We start from the raw sequence: 18,563 nt of genomic DNA on the forward strand, positions 1-18,563 counted from the left end.
CTTCAAACATCAACCCAGCCCAAAGATGACAGCTTTTTGAGAGTTTCTTCAAGATGCCAGCACCCTTCTCCAGAGAATACTTACTGTTTGTAAAGGGGTTGTCCTCTGGGCCTCTTAGTCAGCCAGAAACATAGCCAAGGGATAGGTTCTCAGATGGTATCTGAAGCCATCCTGACATCCATCCTGACAACCCTCTCCTTTGAGCTATATGACTCTTCATCAAGATGGGATCAAGGAAGTTGTGGACTTTTCTCATTTGCTATAGGTCATCACAGCATACAGGCTTCCAAGTACCGTTCTAGAAAACCATCAGGACCAGCTTCTCGTGTCCTTGACAAAAGACCGGATCTTGGGTTATCCCTATGTCAATAAATCCTCCCTGTCTGGCTCCATGTGGGTCTCACCCTCCCCACCATACACTCAGAGTTCACTCCCAAGTGGGTTTCCTTGGCTCTGAAGGCACGCATTAGTGAGGTACTTCAGTTTTCCAGTGTATATGCAACTTCTTCCTGGACAAAGGCTGGTACTTGTCTGCTGAAACATAGTTATACTCTACAGTCATCAGCTTGGAGGCAATGAGGAGTGGCAGAGAAAGATCTTAAGGAGAATGAGAATTATCTTAGGAGGCTGCAGGTGAGGTCCTTGTACAGCCAGTGGATGAGGAAGGTTGTTCCTTCTCTGGGAGGGAGAAGGGATCGCTTCTCCCTTCCAAGACCGTTTAGGGAAATTCAGGAATTCAAAGTTCTCAAGCTCATCCACCCAACTGAATTCATCCTGGGTCTCCGCCTCCTGGTCAGGGACCTGAGTCCAAAACAGGAGACCCTAACAAAGCTGTGTGTTCCTTTGCAGCTCTGCCAACCAGAAAGTCAGATCCTGGGTCTGAAATTCATCACAGCCTGCTCCTCAATGGCTAGAGATAAGCCTCCTTTAAAGCTGCCATTAATGTCCTCCGGCTTCAGAACATGCCTTAAATTGGCAATGAACTACCCTCAGCCTAACTTTTTTTCTGGCAGGTAAAAAGTAGTCAACTTATTCCACAATCTGTATACTTATCATTGCGTGTGGCACCTGCTAGATACCCCAACACTTGACCATCTACCTCGGTCTTATCTTAATTTACTACAAGAGAAAGCTCAAATAATTGTGACACTGTTAATTCTCACTCCAATTACTACACAAAAATGTGGTCCCTATTGCTTTCAGACAGGTTAGTAAACCAATCCCCAAATCCTATCCACCGGGTATCCTTTCCACAACCACTTGTTTTAGCTGGGTTTCCTAGGGACAAGCATTAAGTGCTAATGTCTTCACTGGAATATGCAATCCCAAGGAGAGAGAGGAGCAAAAGAAATGAGGCAGAGAAGGATAAGAAGCAAGACGAAGTCCTATGTTACTGTTCTGGTCATTATGTTACCATAAACCACAAAGAAATACCAAATGCACCTGCTAAGTGACATGGGTCACCTCTAAACAGGCTGAACAGGGACACATGCAATGGAATAGGTCACCAGAGTGACAAGTGGAGAGGGAATTTATCTGCCTTGCTCCTTCTCTCTCCCACAGGAGCAAGCTGCTAAGGATGTAGGTGAGAGGTTTTCAGCCAGGTACAATTTTGTCCCCTAGGGTGACATTTGACTAGAGATATTTTTATGTCTAGAGACATTTTAGTTGTTGCCACAACTGGGAAATGCTATTGCCATCTCGTGAGTAGAGGCGAAGGAAAATGTTAAATATACTACAATACACAGGACGGCACAACAAGAATTATTCAGTCTAAAACGTCTAAAACGTTAATGCTACCGTGACAAAACCTGTCCCAGGTGATGGTAAAGCCAAGAGACCACGAAGAGGTACATGAGCTGTGCCTGCAAAACGACCCCCAGGAAAAAGACAGAAGGTGTGGAAGAGATCCCACAGAAGGGAAAACACAAATGGAGAACAATACGTGAAAAGATCTCAACCTCATCAGGAAACAAGGAACTCAAATCGCGCTAAGATGCCATTTCACACTCAACTGAGTGGCAAAAATTAAGACATCGAGAACATCAAGCACAGGGAAATGGGGTCTCTAGGGGGATTTTCATTTGCTGCTGTGTTGGCCAGGACTGTAAAGTGCCACCATCTCTTTGGGAAAGTGTTTGGTACTGTTTTGTAAAGTTGAACGTGTGCCCATTTGCCTGCGACTGTCCTGGTTTTAGCGCTGCAAATCCTGCATCCTATGAAGTTCTGTAGTTCCAGGCAAACTGGGATGATGGGGTGACCCACATATCTTATACCCTGGCAAACTACTCCTATGTATGGAGCCCTAAACAACTCTTGCACAAGCATCAGCAGATATTTAAAAAATGATCACAGGATTATTTTTATAACAGTAGAAAATGCAAATAGCAATGTCAATCCACAGGAGAATAAACTGTGATGTAGTCATACAACGTACCATTTTTTAGTTATGAAAATTAACTACAGCTACATGTAACAACATGGCTGAATCTTAGAAACAATCATTCAGTGAAATGAGCCAATATGTAGACTAGATGAGTCCGCGATCATTATTACAAAGCTTCAAACGAAGCAAAAATAAAACATTTTCTAGAGATATATTCATGCTTGGTCCAATTTCTTTTTAAGCAAGGTGATAAATGGTGGACAAATTTAGGATAGAGGTTACCTCTGGAGGGGAGGTGGGGAAATAGAAGAGAGAGGCTCTCTCTTCCCCAAAGAAAAATTAATGAACCAATCAATTATTATATCCACAGAGAGTGTTCATTGGATTTTGTATCTTTGCTGTCAGCTTTGGTGGTGTTATTTATTATTTTGGGGGCTGTGTTATTTTCTGTTTATTTTACTTCTTTTAAAAAAATTCATCTTTATCTCACTCTGTAGCAATAGAGAACAAAGAATCAACAACAGAGTATTTGGGAGAGGACAATGAAAGTAATACATTCCCCAAGCCAACAAGGGTGGGTATTTTGGCCCCAGGTTTCCCAATGGGTCTTGACACCGTTTACTTCTGCAGCCAAATTCCCATTCTGCCTCCAAGGAGCTGGAGATGCTAATATTAGCCTGTTAAGCCTCACACTAGAATTTTCTGCACCTGGTCACTTGGGAGAACACCACACTTAAAACACAGGCCCAGAAGAACAATGAAAGCTTAGGAAAACTCCAGAATCAGGCTATTTAATTCCCACAATTTAGTCTCAGAGTGAAGAAATCCATGAACTGAAAATTATCATTTCACACACACACATCCCAGTGGAAACACACATGCCCAGATCTCTCTATTAATACGTCCCTAATGTCAGTGGAGCCCAACTGCCTTACAGAAACCTGCTCCAGAAACTTGGCCTTGGGAGAGTCCAGAGGCTTGGAATTTTGGTTTGAAACTATAATCTAAAAATCTTTCATTCATTTCCACAAAAACCCACTCACTATGCTTAGCATGCTTCTGGAAGGTACATCACAGAAGGACATTCCCTCATGTCATCTGCATCATTGCAGTACCTCCCTGAAGCCACAAACACAGTCATATGCTGAAAACTTCTTACATTCAGGCCCACTCTGAAGCTCACCTTTTCTTTACAAGCACCTGAAGTACTGCCTTCCCTTCTTTCCTTCATCGGTCACTCTCTCTCTGAAACAGATACAAATCCTACCAACCGTTTCATAAGTGAAAAATCTTACCATTTTTCCCACTATGTTGCTACAGCAACCTGTCCACCCACCCATCCATCCATCCATCCACCCATCCATTCCTCCACCTGATTTTGATCATCCTTCCATTTGCTTTTCACTTTTTCGTAAACATGTATTATTCTGCCTGCAAGTTAGTGTTTATTGTCTTGAATTCTGGTACATTTTATGTATTTCCTCTCTTTAATCTTGCTCTCTTTCTCTCAAGGTGCTTGCCTCTTCTTTGCCCCTCACCCCTGTCTGTCCTCGATTCCTGGTCACCTGACAGCATCATGGGACATCTTGTTTTCTGTGTCTTTGAACACATTCTAACCTCCTTACCTTAAACTCACTTCCTACCTTATTTTGGCTGCGGAACACCAACTCACCTTGTAAGTTTCAATCTAGATGTTTCTTTTCTTGGTAAATTTCAATCAAAATCTCCCCCTTCCTGTATCAACACCCTTTTGCAATGTGACTTTGAAAGCTCCTCTCACAAAGAGGTGGAATCTCTTTCTACAGCCCTAAAATTTGGGCTGGCCGTGTGATTTGCTTTGCTCTATGTAATGAAGCAGAAGTGATTTTCAAGCCTAGGATAAGAAACCTTACACACTTGCATTCACTCTCTTAAACCTTCCTCAGCCCACGGGAGTGAGCCTGGGCCAGCCTGCTGGAGAACTGAGTTGCCCCAGCTACGTTCAATCAATTACCAGCTATGTGAGTGAAGCCATCTTAGACTATCCAACCCCTAGACAACCTGTTAGCTCATTGCTGACAAATGAGTGAACCTACCTGAGATCAGCCAAATCTATCCTGGATCAGAACTCAAGTCAACCATTGACTCGTGAGCAAAAACACATGCTTACTGTCTTAAGCTACTAAGTTATGGAGTTATTTGTTATGAGGAAACAGAGGATATTCTTCCTTGATCTTATTTAATAGCCGCAACATACTTCCTTCATGGCCCTTATATAACGGCTCATTTTCTTGTCTTTCTCTCCCACAGATGTGCGGGCTCTCTGAAAACAGGGGCAATTTGTATCTCGTATCCTAAAACTTAAATAGCACCTGCCAACTAATAATAAATGGGCATCAGATAAATAATAAATGGGCATCAGAAAAACATCAATGATCAATTAGTTAATTAAGGATTACAAGGATGGCCAAAGATGGTTTTGGAGGCAACCCAGAGTTGGAATCCCAAGTCTAGTTTCCTGAACGTGTTACTCCAGAGATTTTGGTTAACCTTGCTAAACTGTGCCTGCCCATGTATAAACTGAAGACTAGAGTAAGGTGTATGCTGCAGGAGTGTGGTGATCAGATATACATTCCCTTTGTCCCCATCTTCACAGAGTGAGTGTTCACCAAATAAGAATCAAATGATCACAGGTAAGTAAAGCACTTGGTATAGTACCTGGCTTAGAGTTACTCAATAAAAATGATTAATTAACGTCATCTATTAATATGATCTATTGAGCTCTATTAACATGATCATCACCACTGCTGTCACCCCTTGTAGGAGAAACTGTAGGCGCTCCATCCGTACCCCTCAGCCTGCATCACTTCTGTGCAGGCTGACCTGATGCTGGCTTCCAATGGCAAACACCTGGGACTCTGGCTGCCAGAGGTCCCTTGGTCCACATACATGACAGGCCACCAGTGCCAGGGAGTTAACACCCTTCGATCCCACCCAGAGAAGCAGCCCACAACCAAGGCAGATGGGAGAGGGTGGCAACAGAACCCAATTTTCATGCCCTTGGTTAGGATAAATCCAATGTATGTTCTGTATCGTATCCCTGAATTGCCTAATGGGATTGTGTGCCTGTTGGTGACGGCAGGGATAAGGCACCTTTTCTGTCTTCTCTTCTCTTTCTTTCTCACATCCCTACTCCCCTGCAAAGGTGTACTAGCATCAACCCCCGGATACACACCAGTGTCCAAACTTTTTGTCTCACCATCTGATTCTGGAGAAATCAACCTAAAACAAATATTAGTCTTTCTGTTTTATTTTCTCTTTATTGCTTCAGAATCTAGTTACTTCTTCCAGGAATTCTGACTTCCATTTGAAAGCCTAGCATTTCAGTGATCTATCCAGCTGACCAAAGAGTTATCTCCAGCTCAGTGAAGACAAAACCAAACCCAGAATGTGCTTCTTGGATGTTTTCACCCTGGCTCAATTTTCTGAGTATATGAGGATAGGGTTAACATGCAGTTGATCTTGGGTAGCTCTGTGCTTACCCTGAAGGGCACCTGAAACCATGGTATTGATTCTAGGCCAAGACAGAGGGGAAATGTATTAGCTAGTGATTTATAACGTGCTGTTAAAAGTCCAAACCCGCCCCAGGCATCCTGTACCAGCTTGTCTATGCTGTTTATTGAAACTGTACAGATTGACTGTTCGCACCTGTTTACCTGTTCACAAGGCCTGCTTTTAGCTACCTGAGTTGTGGAATATAAAACACTCCTCAGTAAACTTGAGCCTTGGCTCCTCTGAGACACTTGAATCTTGGTGGTTCATAAACAGAAGACAAAGCACATCCTGTGTTGGAGAAAGGACCCTGGGGCTGGACCTGGAAGTCTGTGTCCCCTCAGATGTCTGCTGGACTTTCTTTCTCCTGCTGGACCCTATCCTTGGCCTTCATGTGCAGACTTGTGGGGTCTCAAGAGTCTTTTCAACTACCCGACACTATAACTGCTGCACGGAGGCACTTTTCTGACAACTGAAGGCTTTTGATAGGGGTCTGGAATGGAGGAGGGAAGGGTCCACATCATCTAAATTTAGAACCATTTCAAAAAGTTATGATTCTCGCAAAGCAGAGTCTTTTCTGAACTCTTAAAGTGTTGTTTGGCTGAGTTACCATTGAAACTCTTCGGAACACAGACTGGAGGTTGGTCTCTGTTCCAACAGCGACCAAGGGCTTCTTGAAATCTTAGACCCACCTGCCAAGGTCACTGCATAAGTTCCTGTCCTCTCACTGCTCCCCTGTGAGCTTTTCCCAATGGTCACACACTCTAAAATATGAAGCCCTGTCTGTGGAAAGCATTAGCTTCTCCGGCCAACATTGCTAAAATCCACATATTCCCATCTTTTAAAAAATTTATTGGAGTATAGTTGATTTACAATGTTTCAGGTGTACAGCAAAATGACTGTTATACGTATATACATACATTCTTTTCCATTTATAGGTCATTACAAAATATTGAATGTAGTTCCCTGTGCTATACAGTAAGTCCTTGTTTATCTATTTTATATATAGTAGTGTGTATGTTATTCCCAAGTCTCTAATTTATTCCTCCTCTCCCTTCCTCTTTGATAACCATAAGTCTGTTTTCTATGACTGACTCTGTTTTTGTTTTGTAAATAAATTCATTTGTATCATATTTTTTAGATTCCACATGTAAGTGATATGGTATTTGTCTTTCTCTGTCTGACTTACTTCACTTAGTATGATAATCTCTAGGTCCATCCATGTTGCTGCAAATGGCATTATTTCATTCTATTTTATGACTGAATAATATTCCACTTTCTGTATGTATATGTGTGTGTACACACATACACACACACACATACATATACCACATCTTCTTTATCCATTCATCTGTAGATAGACATTTAGGTTGCTTCCAGACCTTTGCTACTGTAAATAGTGCTGCTATGAAATTGGGGTGAATATATCTTTTCTAATTACAGTTTTCATCTTTTTTGGATACATGCCAGGAGTGGGATTGCTGGATCATATGGTAAATCTATTTTTAGTTTTTTAAGGAACCTCCATACTATTATAGTGGCTGCACCAACTTACATTCCTACCAAGAGTGTAGGAGGCATTCCTTTTTCTCCACACCCTCTCCAGCATTTATTATTTGTAGACTTTCTGATTACGGCCATTCTGACCAGTGTGAGGTGATACCTCATGGTAGTTCTGATTTGCATTTCTCTAACAATTAGTGATGTTGAGCATCTTTTCATGTGCCTGTTGGCCATCTGAATGCCTTCTTTGGAGAAATGTCTGTTTAGGTCATCTGCCCATTTTTTGATTGGGTTGTTTAGTTTTTTGATATTAAGGTGTACATGCTATTTGTATATTTTTGAAATTAATCCCTTACATATTCCTGTCTTTTTTTTTTTTTTTTTTGGTTGGGGGGAGGTTAATTTGATTGATTTTTTTAACGGAGGGACTGGGGAATGAACCCAGGACCTCGTGCATGCTAAGCGCTCACTCTACCACTAAGCTACCCCTCCCCCCCATATTCCTGTCTTTTAGAGCACCAATTTTAAGTAATGTTTTCATTTTTTATTTAATTTTCCATTTAGGAATAATCCAGTGTGAAAATTTTAGTCTTGAGGTTATACCTGAGTAATTTAAGCCACTAGTCCTTTAAAAACTCATTAAATCCTTCTTAACCAGAAGACTACACTTCACATGAGCCACCTTTCTGTGGTTAAAGTAACACCTTTCTCAGAAGTCAGGGACCATGTAGGAAGGAAGGGAGGAATTGCAGAAGTGTCTGGAAGGCTCGAGTTTCCAAGTGTTACAAGATAACCTGTCTTAAACATAAGCTTTCAAGGCAGAATTTTATGTCTTTTGGCAATGTGACATCAACACCTTCTAAGTTTCAGAAGCCACAAACATACACAGCATAAGCTGCTCCTTCAAACAACAAAATAAATCACAATTTTGACTATTGTACATCAAAACACAAATTACAGCATACCCTACATAGAAGAATTAGAATTATGTTTGGGGGTTCATAAAGAGCACTGATGGTCATCTAGTTTAATCGAGCTGAGTGAGATCCAAAATCTACTTTAGACCCATCTTTCCCCGAAGCCATGTCCCTAAGCCAACTCATCATCTCTTGCCTAGGTGACAGCACCCTGTTTTCCACAATTCCTGAGCCCTTGCCCCTTAGTTAAATAAAGCAGAATGGCCTTTTAAAACTATAATGTAAACTCACTCCTCTGCTAATAACTCTCCACCAGATAGACAGCTCTGTCTCCTCTGGAGTGAAATTAAGACACGTTTCCACATCTCTCCAACTTCTTCTACATCATGCTTCTCCAAATACTCCCTCAAAGCAATAAAGCCCTGCTTTCTGAGCCTTGAATATGTCTATCTGGATCCTGGTTCACAGTACATGAAAGGTCCTGGCCTCAAACCTTTACCCAGTTGGCTCTTTTCCATCATTCAACTCAAAATTCTCTGAGTGATCTGACACCCAAACTTAAGTAGCCCTTCAATCATCCTTTATCTCATTAACCTGCTTACAATGCTCATAAATATTATTAAGGGCCGCCAGTTTCTTTTGCATTTATTAAAGTTGTCCCTCGGTATCCAAGGGCGATTGGTTCTAGGACCCCTGAAGATACCAAAATCCAGGGATGCTCAGGTCCCTTACATAAAACGGCATAGTAAAGTCAGCTCTCCATATCTAAGGGTTCCCCATTCATGGATTCAACCAACCACGGATCGAATCCATGGATGCAGAATCCGTGGACACGGAGGGCTGACCCTCTTTACTTATCCCCTCCCACTAGAATGTTGGCTCCTTCAAAGCCTTTTTCATTCAGTATCATATCCCTAAGTGCCTAGAACAATTTGCAGGCACAAAGAAGTCACCCAATGGATATATGTTGAATAAAAAAGGTACTTTTCTGTTTTCTCACCACTGCATAATTTAAAATAAAATTTTAAAGGGGGAAAAGAACATAACATAATTTATTCCCCTACCTTTTTTAGGATGGCTGTGGAGGAATCTGACTCCAGAGGAGTGTGGTTATTTCTGTTCTGCGACTTTTCGTTTGCCTTCTTCAGTGCCTTTCATTTCTCCTCAGTGTTCATTTTGGCAAGAGGTGGAAGGCTTTTGCCATAGAGTATTTCTGCAACGACATGGTACCAACATGAGTCAAAACCCCTCCAGCATTACGCTCTGTTGAAAAAGAAACCCGTAACCTCATGTACTTCGTTCTCCTCTGTGCTGGACACCCTTTCTTCACTGTTTCAATCCTTTTCTCAGACGTGCAGCTTCTGATCTGCACCTTATTACCTGGACACCCCCAAGCAATGTCAGGCTCCCTGGAGCACAGCCTGCCTCTACCACAGCAATTCTCTCATCACTCTACCATGAGTCCATCTCTCCCACTGATGCCGAGCCCTCTGTGGACAGAACTGAGCCTTTGGCCCTTGACTCTCTGGGGCCTCGCCCAGTAACTAGTAATTATACAGGTTTAAATAGTTGATTCTTATTATTCGTAGTAATTATGTTCTATAAAGTTGCCACCAACACCAAATTAGGGAGGTGGAACCAATGCTCTGGGAGGAAATACAGGAGTAGGTTTCTCCTAGCCTCTGGCCCCAACACATCCATCAATCCATCAATGAATAACCTTGTATGGTTTCATGTGTGTTTCCATTTAATTTTTTTTTTTTGCTTGTTTCTATTTTTTAACTTTATTTTTTATTTTTTAAAGTGACAGTTTCTTTTTATTTATTTATTTTGGGCTGGGGGAGATTAAGCTTATTTATTTATTAACAGAGGCATTGGGGAGTGAACCTGGGACCTCGCACATGCTAAGCACACACTCTACTCCTGAGCTATACCGTCCCCTGTGTTTCCATTTAAAGACACCTTATTTAATAGATAGTGTTGATTCATTAACATTCAGCCCACAGCCAAGAGCACTGTAACTCACGCCTGAACCAAGCTTACCGAAAACATGTATTTTCTTCATAAGGCACATCACGGCTGCCTTGCAGTTGGGAACACGAGAGAGCACTTTGGCACTAATGCTGGGGGACCCTTTCCAACCACAAAGTCACCAACAAAAAGCACAAAAATGTAAAACAGAAGAAAATACATTATTCATGGATTTTGTAATGAGGACCAATGGAATAGACATTGGTGAATCCTATGCAAAGCTTATGGTTCAGTACAGCACTGCCATTTAAATGAGTGAAAAATAAACACTATTAATAGGGTAAAAAGAGACTAAGACAGATTTCATATGCTTCATGAAAGATCCAGGAGCTAAAAGCAGTTACTCTCTCCTAGCCTATTAAGAGGACAAATTCCAGATCCCAGTTCTTTTCTTTCGCTTGATATGAATCACTGCTCATCCAATTTTCAGACAAGCCCGAAGAAAATTTCCCTGAAAATAATTATAGGTTGATAGTCTACCTCATCCATTGTGGGACAATCCAAACAGCTCCCAGAAGACAGCTCCATTTTTCTCCTTGGATATAAGAAACACTTGCTTTTATTTCATTATATGCAGCAGTTAACTGGAGGTACACAATGTACACACTTAGCAGGCTTCTATTTTCTGTAAAAATGCCAATACTTTGTGACATAAACAGCGAAAGTATCACACTTCACACTTTAAATATCTACTTTCTGATGCATTTGAAGGACATTTGAGACTTCCTTAGGAATACAGATTTATGGTTTAAAACTGCTGCAAAAATTTTCCCATCAAGATGACTTCTCCAAGTTTTAAACTTGGTTAAATTTAACCTTGATTTCTTTGTAGTTCATGGGAAGACATTTGTTGGTAAAATCACCTTCGCAAAAGCATGCCCTACATTTTAAACTTCCATGACTGGGATCAGTGATTTGCAGAAAGTGATGTTTTGCATAGGCAACAAGGAATAGAAGGACAGTTCTGAAAGCTCAGTTCTTATGTGCTTTTACTTTAGTTCAAAATCAGCTAAAACATAAGCAGACACAATTTCCTTTTAAAGTCTTGTGAGAGTTTCTTCATCTATTTCAGATATCAGAAGATAAGTTACCTTGTTGGAAAAATGCTGTTTCAAGATTGACACCATATATATGGGTCTACTGCGTAACAATAAGATCAATTTATTTTATAAATTGATCCAGGAAAATAAAATAAACTAAATGCATCTTTTATACTTTGCTAGTACCATTATATTACATTTTCTACATAATTAACCAATATTTACTTTGACTTGACTTTGTAAAAATTTAGATTTTAGATTTATTCTGCAAAGAACCAAATTTAAAAAAAAGACACCATTAACTTACTTTAATATGTGCCTAGAACATCACTAAAACTCTCAAATTTTTTTCTTTTTAAACACCCCACTAAGAAACCTTTATTTATGTATCTCTGATAAAGCCAAATTGCCACTATTGATCTAAAAAAAAAACATTCTGAATGTTTAGATAACAGCTATTCCCCTCTGAACCTGTGGATAATGTCCATCTTCATATGAGGTACTGATGCCAACTAAATTTCATATTTGCATTTCCAAATTTCTAGAGGAAGAGTTGGTTTCAACAGAGGTGGCTCTGCCTTGTATTAACGGCATGATTTGGGTCAATTCATTATTCCTCAAATTTATTTATTCATCTGAAAAATGGAGATGGATGCCATTTTCTATAACCTAGTGTGGGTCCTTACAGTAAAGTGAAAATGGTCTTTGTAAAGTACCTGGCCAACAGTGAATAGCAAAAAACGTTAGTTCTGGTTTTCATTAAGCACTGTAGATAATGGAATTTAAGCTCTTAAAGCCAAAGTACAATGACCAGTCACCTGCGGATTATTTGAAAAAAACATATAGTTCACCCACATTTTGACTTACCAGCAAAACAAGCATCTCTATGGCTGTGATATACGTATGTGTTAAATATATAACTCTATATCTCAAAGATTCTATTTTATATAAAATGGAACAAAGACTTACCATCAAGTGTACTAGAACAAACAGTTCAAGTCCCTGCACATCTTTTTTTCTCCTCTTATTCAAAAATGACAACACTTAGGCAGATGCATTTTAAAGTGGTTTAGACCCAGGATGAAACAGGACCATCAGCCCTGCAATCTGAGAACGTCTGTTACACCATTCACCCTTTCATGCACTTCGCTAGTAACAAGAAATGCAAGTCTGTGAATGGTAGGTTTGATATGTGTGGTCTGCGCTATTACGTGAGAAAAAACAGAACTTTTTTTTTTTTTTTTCCTCTATGAGAATTGGCTATGACCTTGGCCTCATTAACGCTGAGTTCTGGCCAAAGGAACTCCAATGGGTTATGAAATCATGAAAGCTGCTAAATCCTATCAGGCTAAGTCTTCTGACAATTCTGAGGCATGGGGGTAAGAGGAGAAAAAAAAATGGATTATACAGAGAAAACTTAATGCCCAATGAGTTTCTAAATCTGTTTTATTTATTTAAACTAGGATAGAACTTTCCACAAGAAGTTAATATGGATCCTGCTTTCTGAAAATGTATCTTTACCAGTGTGCCCTTTTTAATAGCATTTCCTTTGTGCGTACTTTAGAAGGGAGATAATTTATATTTTCAGTGAGATGCTATGTTCCTTGTCTAACAGGTAAACTCTAGGTGCACAAAAGGCTTTCATTACCAGGCTTGACAGTGGAAAAGCCAAGCAGAAAACAGGCTGGCAGGGATAGTTTAATATAAACCTCCTCTGAGGGGTTGAAAACATCATCACATTTGTTCCCTGCTGTTCGTCTGCCCCTCTGTGATCTCTGTCTCTATAATAAAATATTTATAGCCAGAGCCCAGCATCTCTGCCTCTTCACTGTTGGAATAAGGTGTGTTCTGCGTTCATGGGAGAAAAACAACATAGAAACTCTACAATTTGAATAAATAACGTTGAGGGGAGTAGTGAATCTAATCTACTCAAAAAGGGATTTTCCTTCATTCAAAGCCAGATAAGGGTGACATACGGGACTGCATTTTTGCAGTAAGTCTTTACACTCTTGTTTGACTACACCAAACTCTCTCTAGGGCAACTTCTTGGGAACCTACAGAATTATTCGCTGTCTTTGGATTTCCTCAAATACAATCTGAGTGTTATTTTGCTCTCTTTTCAGGTAATAATTGACCTTGATTTTTAAAAACAACTTCGCCTTTTCCTACAGGAGAATATCCTGTTTGACAGTGTCTGACCTCCATCTACAAGACATTTCCCCTGAGTCAATGGAAGGATTGAGCTTTTCAAGACTATGAACTATAGGTAATAGTCTCATGTTACTGCTTTTTTCATCTGGAAGAGAAGCTTGTAATGTACTGGCTTTTATTTTAGGAGGAACTATTCCTTGTGCTGAAAAACCAAGCAAACAATTAAACTTGGGTATGTTGGTTTTCTGGTCCAACAGAAAAAGCACTTGAAGTTTCTACTTGCTAGATACCCCCAGGGTCTAGCCACACTGGTGTGGACTTGCCTTCTGAACCTGACTGACTAAATCATTCTGTGCCTGGGCCTCCTTGTCTTGAACCCACAGTAATGACAGCTTGGACTCACACAAGAGCACGTACTCACAATCTTCAGATTAAATGAGATGACGCACATGTAAGAACTTGAGATCCCTGAGACAACTATGCAACGATGTCAGTTGAGATCAGTGCTATTCAGGCAGCACAGGCGAAGGACGACAACAGTGGGCACTCGGGCGGTAGTGGTGGAGACAGTGAGGAGCGGTCTGACTTTAGGCAGACTTTCAACATACGGTGACTCTGATGGGTTGGCTATGGTGCAAGAGAAGGTATTCCAGCCCGAGCAGCAGGGTGGGCAGCAGTGCCCCTCACTGAGCTGGGAGACAGCTGGAGAGGAGATTTGAATGACACCTCTGTCCCTTTGGGCTGCTATGACAAAATACTTCCAACTGGGTAGGTCATAAACACCAGAAATTCATTTCCCGGGGTCCTGGAGGCTGGAAGGCTGAGATCAGGATGGCAGCGGTGTAACTGGGGGAAGGCTCTCTTCCGGGCTGCATCCTCACCTGGTGGAAGATGGGTGGGATCTCTTTCATAAGCACATGAACCCCATTCCCGAGGCCTCCACCCTCGTAACCTCATTGCCTCCTCAAAGCCCCACCTACTAACACCATCCTCTTCGGAGGTTAGAATGTCAACACGTGCCTTTTTGTGGAGGACACCAACATTCAGACCATAGCAAGTATGCTGGTCAAGAAAAATCAAGGGTTCGGTTTTGGATGCCAGGATAGACTTATTGCAAAAAAACTGCCCCAATTCCTCATCTTTCGCTGTATCCGTGCTCTTCACTGAGTAACTTCTTAGGTCACCCTCTTGGACTATATTTGGCCACGTGGCTTCACTTGGCCAACGGGACACAGCAGCTTCCCTATATTTTCAAGTGCTTGTTTTTTTTGTTTTTTTTGTTTTTTTTTAATTTTTCTTTCATGTCTACCCGTTATCATGCAAACATGTCCAGGCTAGCTAATGCAGAATGAGAGACACAAGAAAGGAAGTGGCACAGCCCTGGTGATAAGAACTTAGTAACAGAAACTGAATCATAAGTAAAAGAATGCGCTGCAAAACCCAGGCTTACTCACTTGTCTTGGGCCATTCCAAGAAAAGCCCAGCCTGGTTAACCGAAAAAAAAAATTTTTTTTGTTTCTTTTTAATTTATAATGCAAGAAAGTTTATTAAAGTTTCTGGTACTAGAAACTGCTGTTTTTAAGTGTTATTGTCAAATTTGAGAAACTTCTCTCAATAGTAAGATTTCAGGGCATTTCAGGATTTCCTTGAATGGCCAACACTCACTTAGCTACTAGGTCATCATCAATGTCCTCATTGCCTTTGCTTCTGATACTTCCCTGTAGCATAAGGAACAAAGATAAAAGTATTGTGAAGCCAATAAAGCTTAAGGCTCAAGGCCACTCACTTGTTCATGGACATCAAGGCTCTGGGAAGGACCTTAGAAGTACATTCACATGGTCATATAGTTTTCCAAATTATGCCAACTTAAGATATTTTAACAGCAATATTGGCTAAGACAGCCATCTGCATTCTGACCTCCAACATCACCCTTCTCTATGTGTTGCATGGAGTTGGGGTGTCTATAGTCATTTGGGGCTCCAGCTTAGGAGGAACTTGAGTTGGGGTGCATTTGGTTTATAATCAGTGAGATATATTTATGTGTTTTGCAGTCAATTTCCATGACAGTTCAGTTTTTGCTAGTCGTCCCAATGCAGCAATGGCTCCTAGGAAGTCTTCAACACCTCCAAGGACTGACTGACACAGCATCACGGCACAAAGACCCAGGACCTGAAAGCATATTGCAATAGAAGTGTGCCCTGCAGCCCTGGATGTAGGTGCATGGGGGAAGTCTGCCTTTTATAAAGCTCCTGAAACTTTGCAATAGGGATATAGCAACACATTAAATATGCTAAAATATATTTTCAAAGATTCACAAAACTTTTGTTTAGAAAGTTGAGATAGTTTGAACATACCATTTAACTGCATATGGAAAGTTGCTTTGAAGGTATCATTAAAACAAGAGAGAAATTAAACCTCTTTGCTTTAATCATAAGAAGGACACCTTTTATATCACCTTTAAGAATAGATGAAAAACTTTTTAAATATTGAGTATGAAATGAATAATTAAATGATTAAACCAATAGAAATTGTTCTGACATCGAAGAAGCCTCTTGTACCAAAATAGTTTTCAGATAACATCCAAAGCATTCATTATGAGGACAATTGTGAACAGAAGTAACAGACTGTTTCCTGTTTGATAATTCAGTTTATAAAGAAGAGTGAATCATATGAACACTGGGAAATTTTTCAATTCTTCAGTTTGACACAAATGAAGATAATAAAGATAACATAAAATTTATCATCACAGTAAGGGAGACAATGACATGCCACTGGTGATGTGGTTCATCGATTTAAAGAGTATTAAGATTAGTCATCGTACAAGCAAACTTTAAATGCACTGAAATCTTAGGGCTCATATATTCAAGAAATGTGGTAGACGTTTTCCAAAACTTGATAATTCTAAAAAAAGTTTACATGCCACTACTAATAATAAGATGTGATGCCCAATTACACTTTTCTAAATGCCAGCAAAAAACAAATTTTAATCAGACATCTTAAAGGAAAGGCTGTATCATGTTTCCATTTTCTCTACAGAAGGATGTTTCAAAAGAATGTTTATCTTTAAAGGTAAAGAGATAATCAAAGCATTTTGAGCCAAAATGCATAAGGGGTCAAGGTATTAGAGAGGTGGGGTGGCAGTCAATTAATAACAATATACTGCTTTTCTGTTTACACCAGCCAAGACATGGAAGCAACCTAAATGCCCATTGACAAATGACTGAATACAGAAGTGGTGTGTGTACACACATACACACCATTTATATATATATATAGAATGGAATACTACTCAGCCATAAAAAAGAATAAAATAATGCCATTTGCAGCAACATGGAGGGACATGGAGATATCACTTATATGTAGAATCAAAAAAAAGAAAAAAGGACACAAATGAATTTATTTACAAAACAGAGACAGACTCAAAGACATAAAAAACAAATGTATGGTTACCAGTGGGGAAAGAGGGTGATGAGGGATAAATTAGGAGTTTGGGATTTGCAGATACTAACTACTATACATAAAACAGATAAACAACAAGGTCCTACTGTACAGCACAAGGAACTATATTCAGTACTTTATAATGGCCTATAATGAAGAATATGGAAAGAATATATATATAAGAATATATATAAGAATCACCATGTTTTACACCAGAAATTAACACGACATTGTAAATCAACTATACTTAATAAAAAAATTACTGCTTTTCTGATTTTGTGATGTTTGCACTGTTGTCTTGTTAACTTTGTAATTTGTTATGACTTATTACCTCATTCTAAATATTCCCACTCTTACCTAATTTTGTATCCATAGGCACACCTTCTAAAGTCATACATTTTTAGGGTTATGGGTCTTGTTTGCTGGGCCACTGGTTATTTTTCCCCAATAAGATTGCTCAGAAGTTTACATTTAAAGAGTCATCCAAAATGTATACATGAAGCACGACTACAGTTCAGTCAACGCAGAAATGTCATCGTGAAAAAGCAGCAGCCTTGCCAACCCTGCCTCTCCAAATGATGGCCACACACAGCAACTTCACTTCTGGAATTCGTCTTCAACTGGGTGGTTTGTTTCAGTAAACTGAAATCTTGATAGGGGTAAGTGATTCTAAGTGAAACTGATGTCAACCACATGCATGACAAAACGGAGTATAGGAATTAGTCTAAGCAAAGAAAAGTATAAACACAACTTTGATTACATGGCTGAAACAAAGGCAGCAGACGGATGGATTTTTATCAAGTACTTAAAGTGTTAGTGCCCAACACAGAGCAGTCAGCTATACACTAGAAAGTACAGAGCTGTGCCCCGGAATACATCTTTCAATAGAATAGTAAAAGTACAAGTTATGAGTTTTGAATGACTGACCCAAAGATGTAACCATTTAGAGTCTTTTTGAATTTTTTGTTTAACTTAGTGTAGTTACTAAAGATACATGGCCTTTGTTTTCTTTCCAGAAATTCTACGAACCCTAGGATTTGATACTGTGAACACCAAACACACATACACTTCATTTAGCCTACTGTGACTGAGTCACACTTTGATTTTTTTCTAATTAAGAAGAAAATACAGTGTTTACTAAGAGGCAAGAAAATATCATTTATTTAAAATTTTTTTTGAAGCAATGGCAAAACTGGCAAATCAAGTATTATCAGTGGTACACTCTGTGGTAGAGGCTGCAGACAGAAGACACAAGGGCAAAATCTCACTGTTCAACCAAATACATGCTTAAAATGTTTGAAACAGGAGGTATACAACGTTGATATGTCTTACGACTGGTGATGTTAACCTTGATCATTTGGTTAAGGTGTATCTGCCGCATAATGAAATGTAACTATCTTCCCCCCTTTGTAATTAGTCAGTATCTTGGGGGTGATGCTTTGAGATGATGCAGTTAGACTGTTCTCCACCAACTTGAGCCCGTTCATTTTAACGTCTATCAGCGGATTGTGTCTGCAACAATTACCACTGTGGTATTTGCCTAACGGTAATTTTCTGTTTCTCTCA

The 18,563-nt window shown here is 39.9% G+C and overlaps 1 protein-coding gene across 2 annotated transcripts in view; it reads right to left on the bottom strand.

Annotated features, from left to right (window-relative positions):
- The window catches only part of PAK5 (p21 (RAC1) activated kinase 5), a 246,834-nt gene that overhangs the window by 128,945 nt on the left and 99,326 nt on the right, over window positions 1–18,563 (bottom strand). For both annotated transcript variants that reach the window (XM_064475876.1, XM_031434244.2), the window contains one exon: window positions 9,402–9,550. The gene's annotated coding sequence lies outside the window, so the exon portion shown is untranslated. The remainder of the gene's footprint in view (window positions 1–9,401; window positions 9,551–18,563) is intronic.

Source organism: Camelus dromedarius, chromosome 18 (genome assembly GCF_036321535.1).
Source record: "Camelus dromedarius isolate mCamDro1 chromosome 18, mCamDro1.pat, whole genome shotgun sequence".
Classification (NCBI taxonomy): domain Eukaryota; kingdom Metazoa; phylum Chordata; class Mammalia; order Artiodactyla; family Camelidae; genus Camelus; species Camelus dromedarius.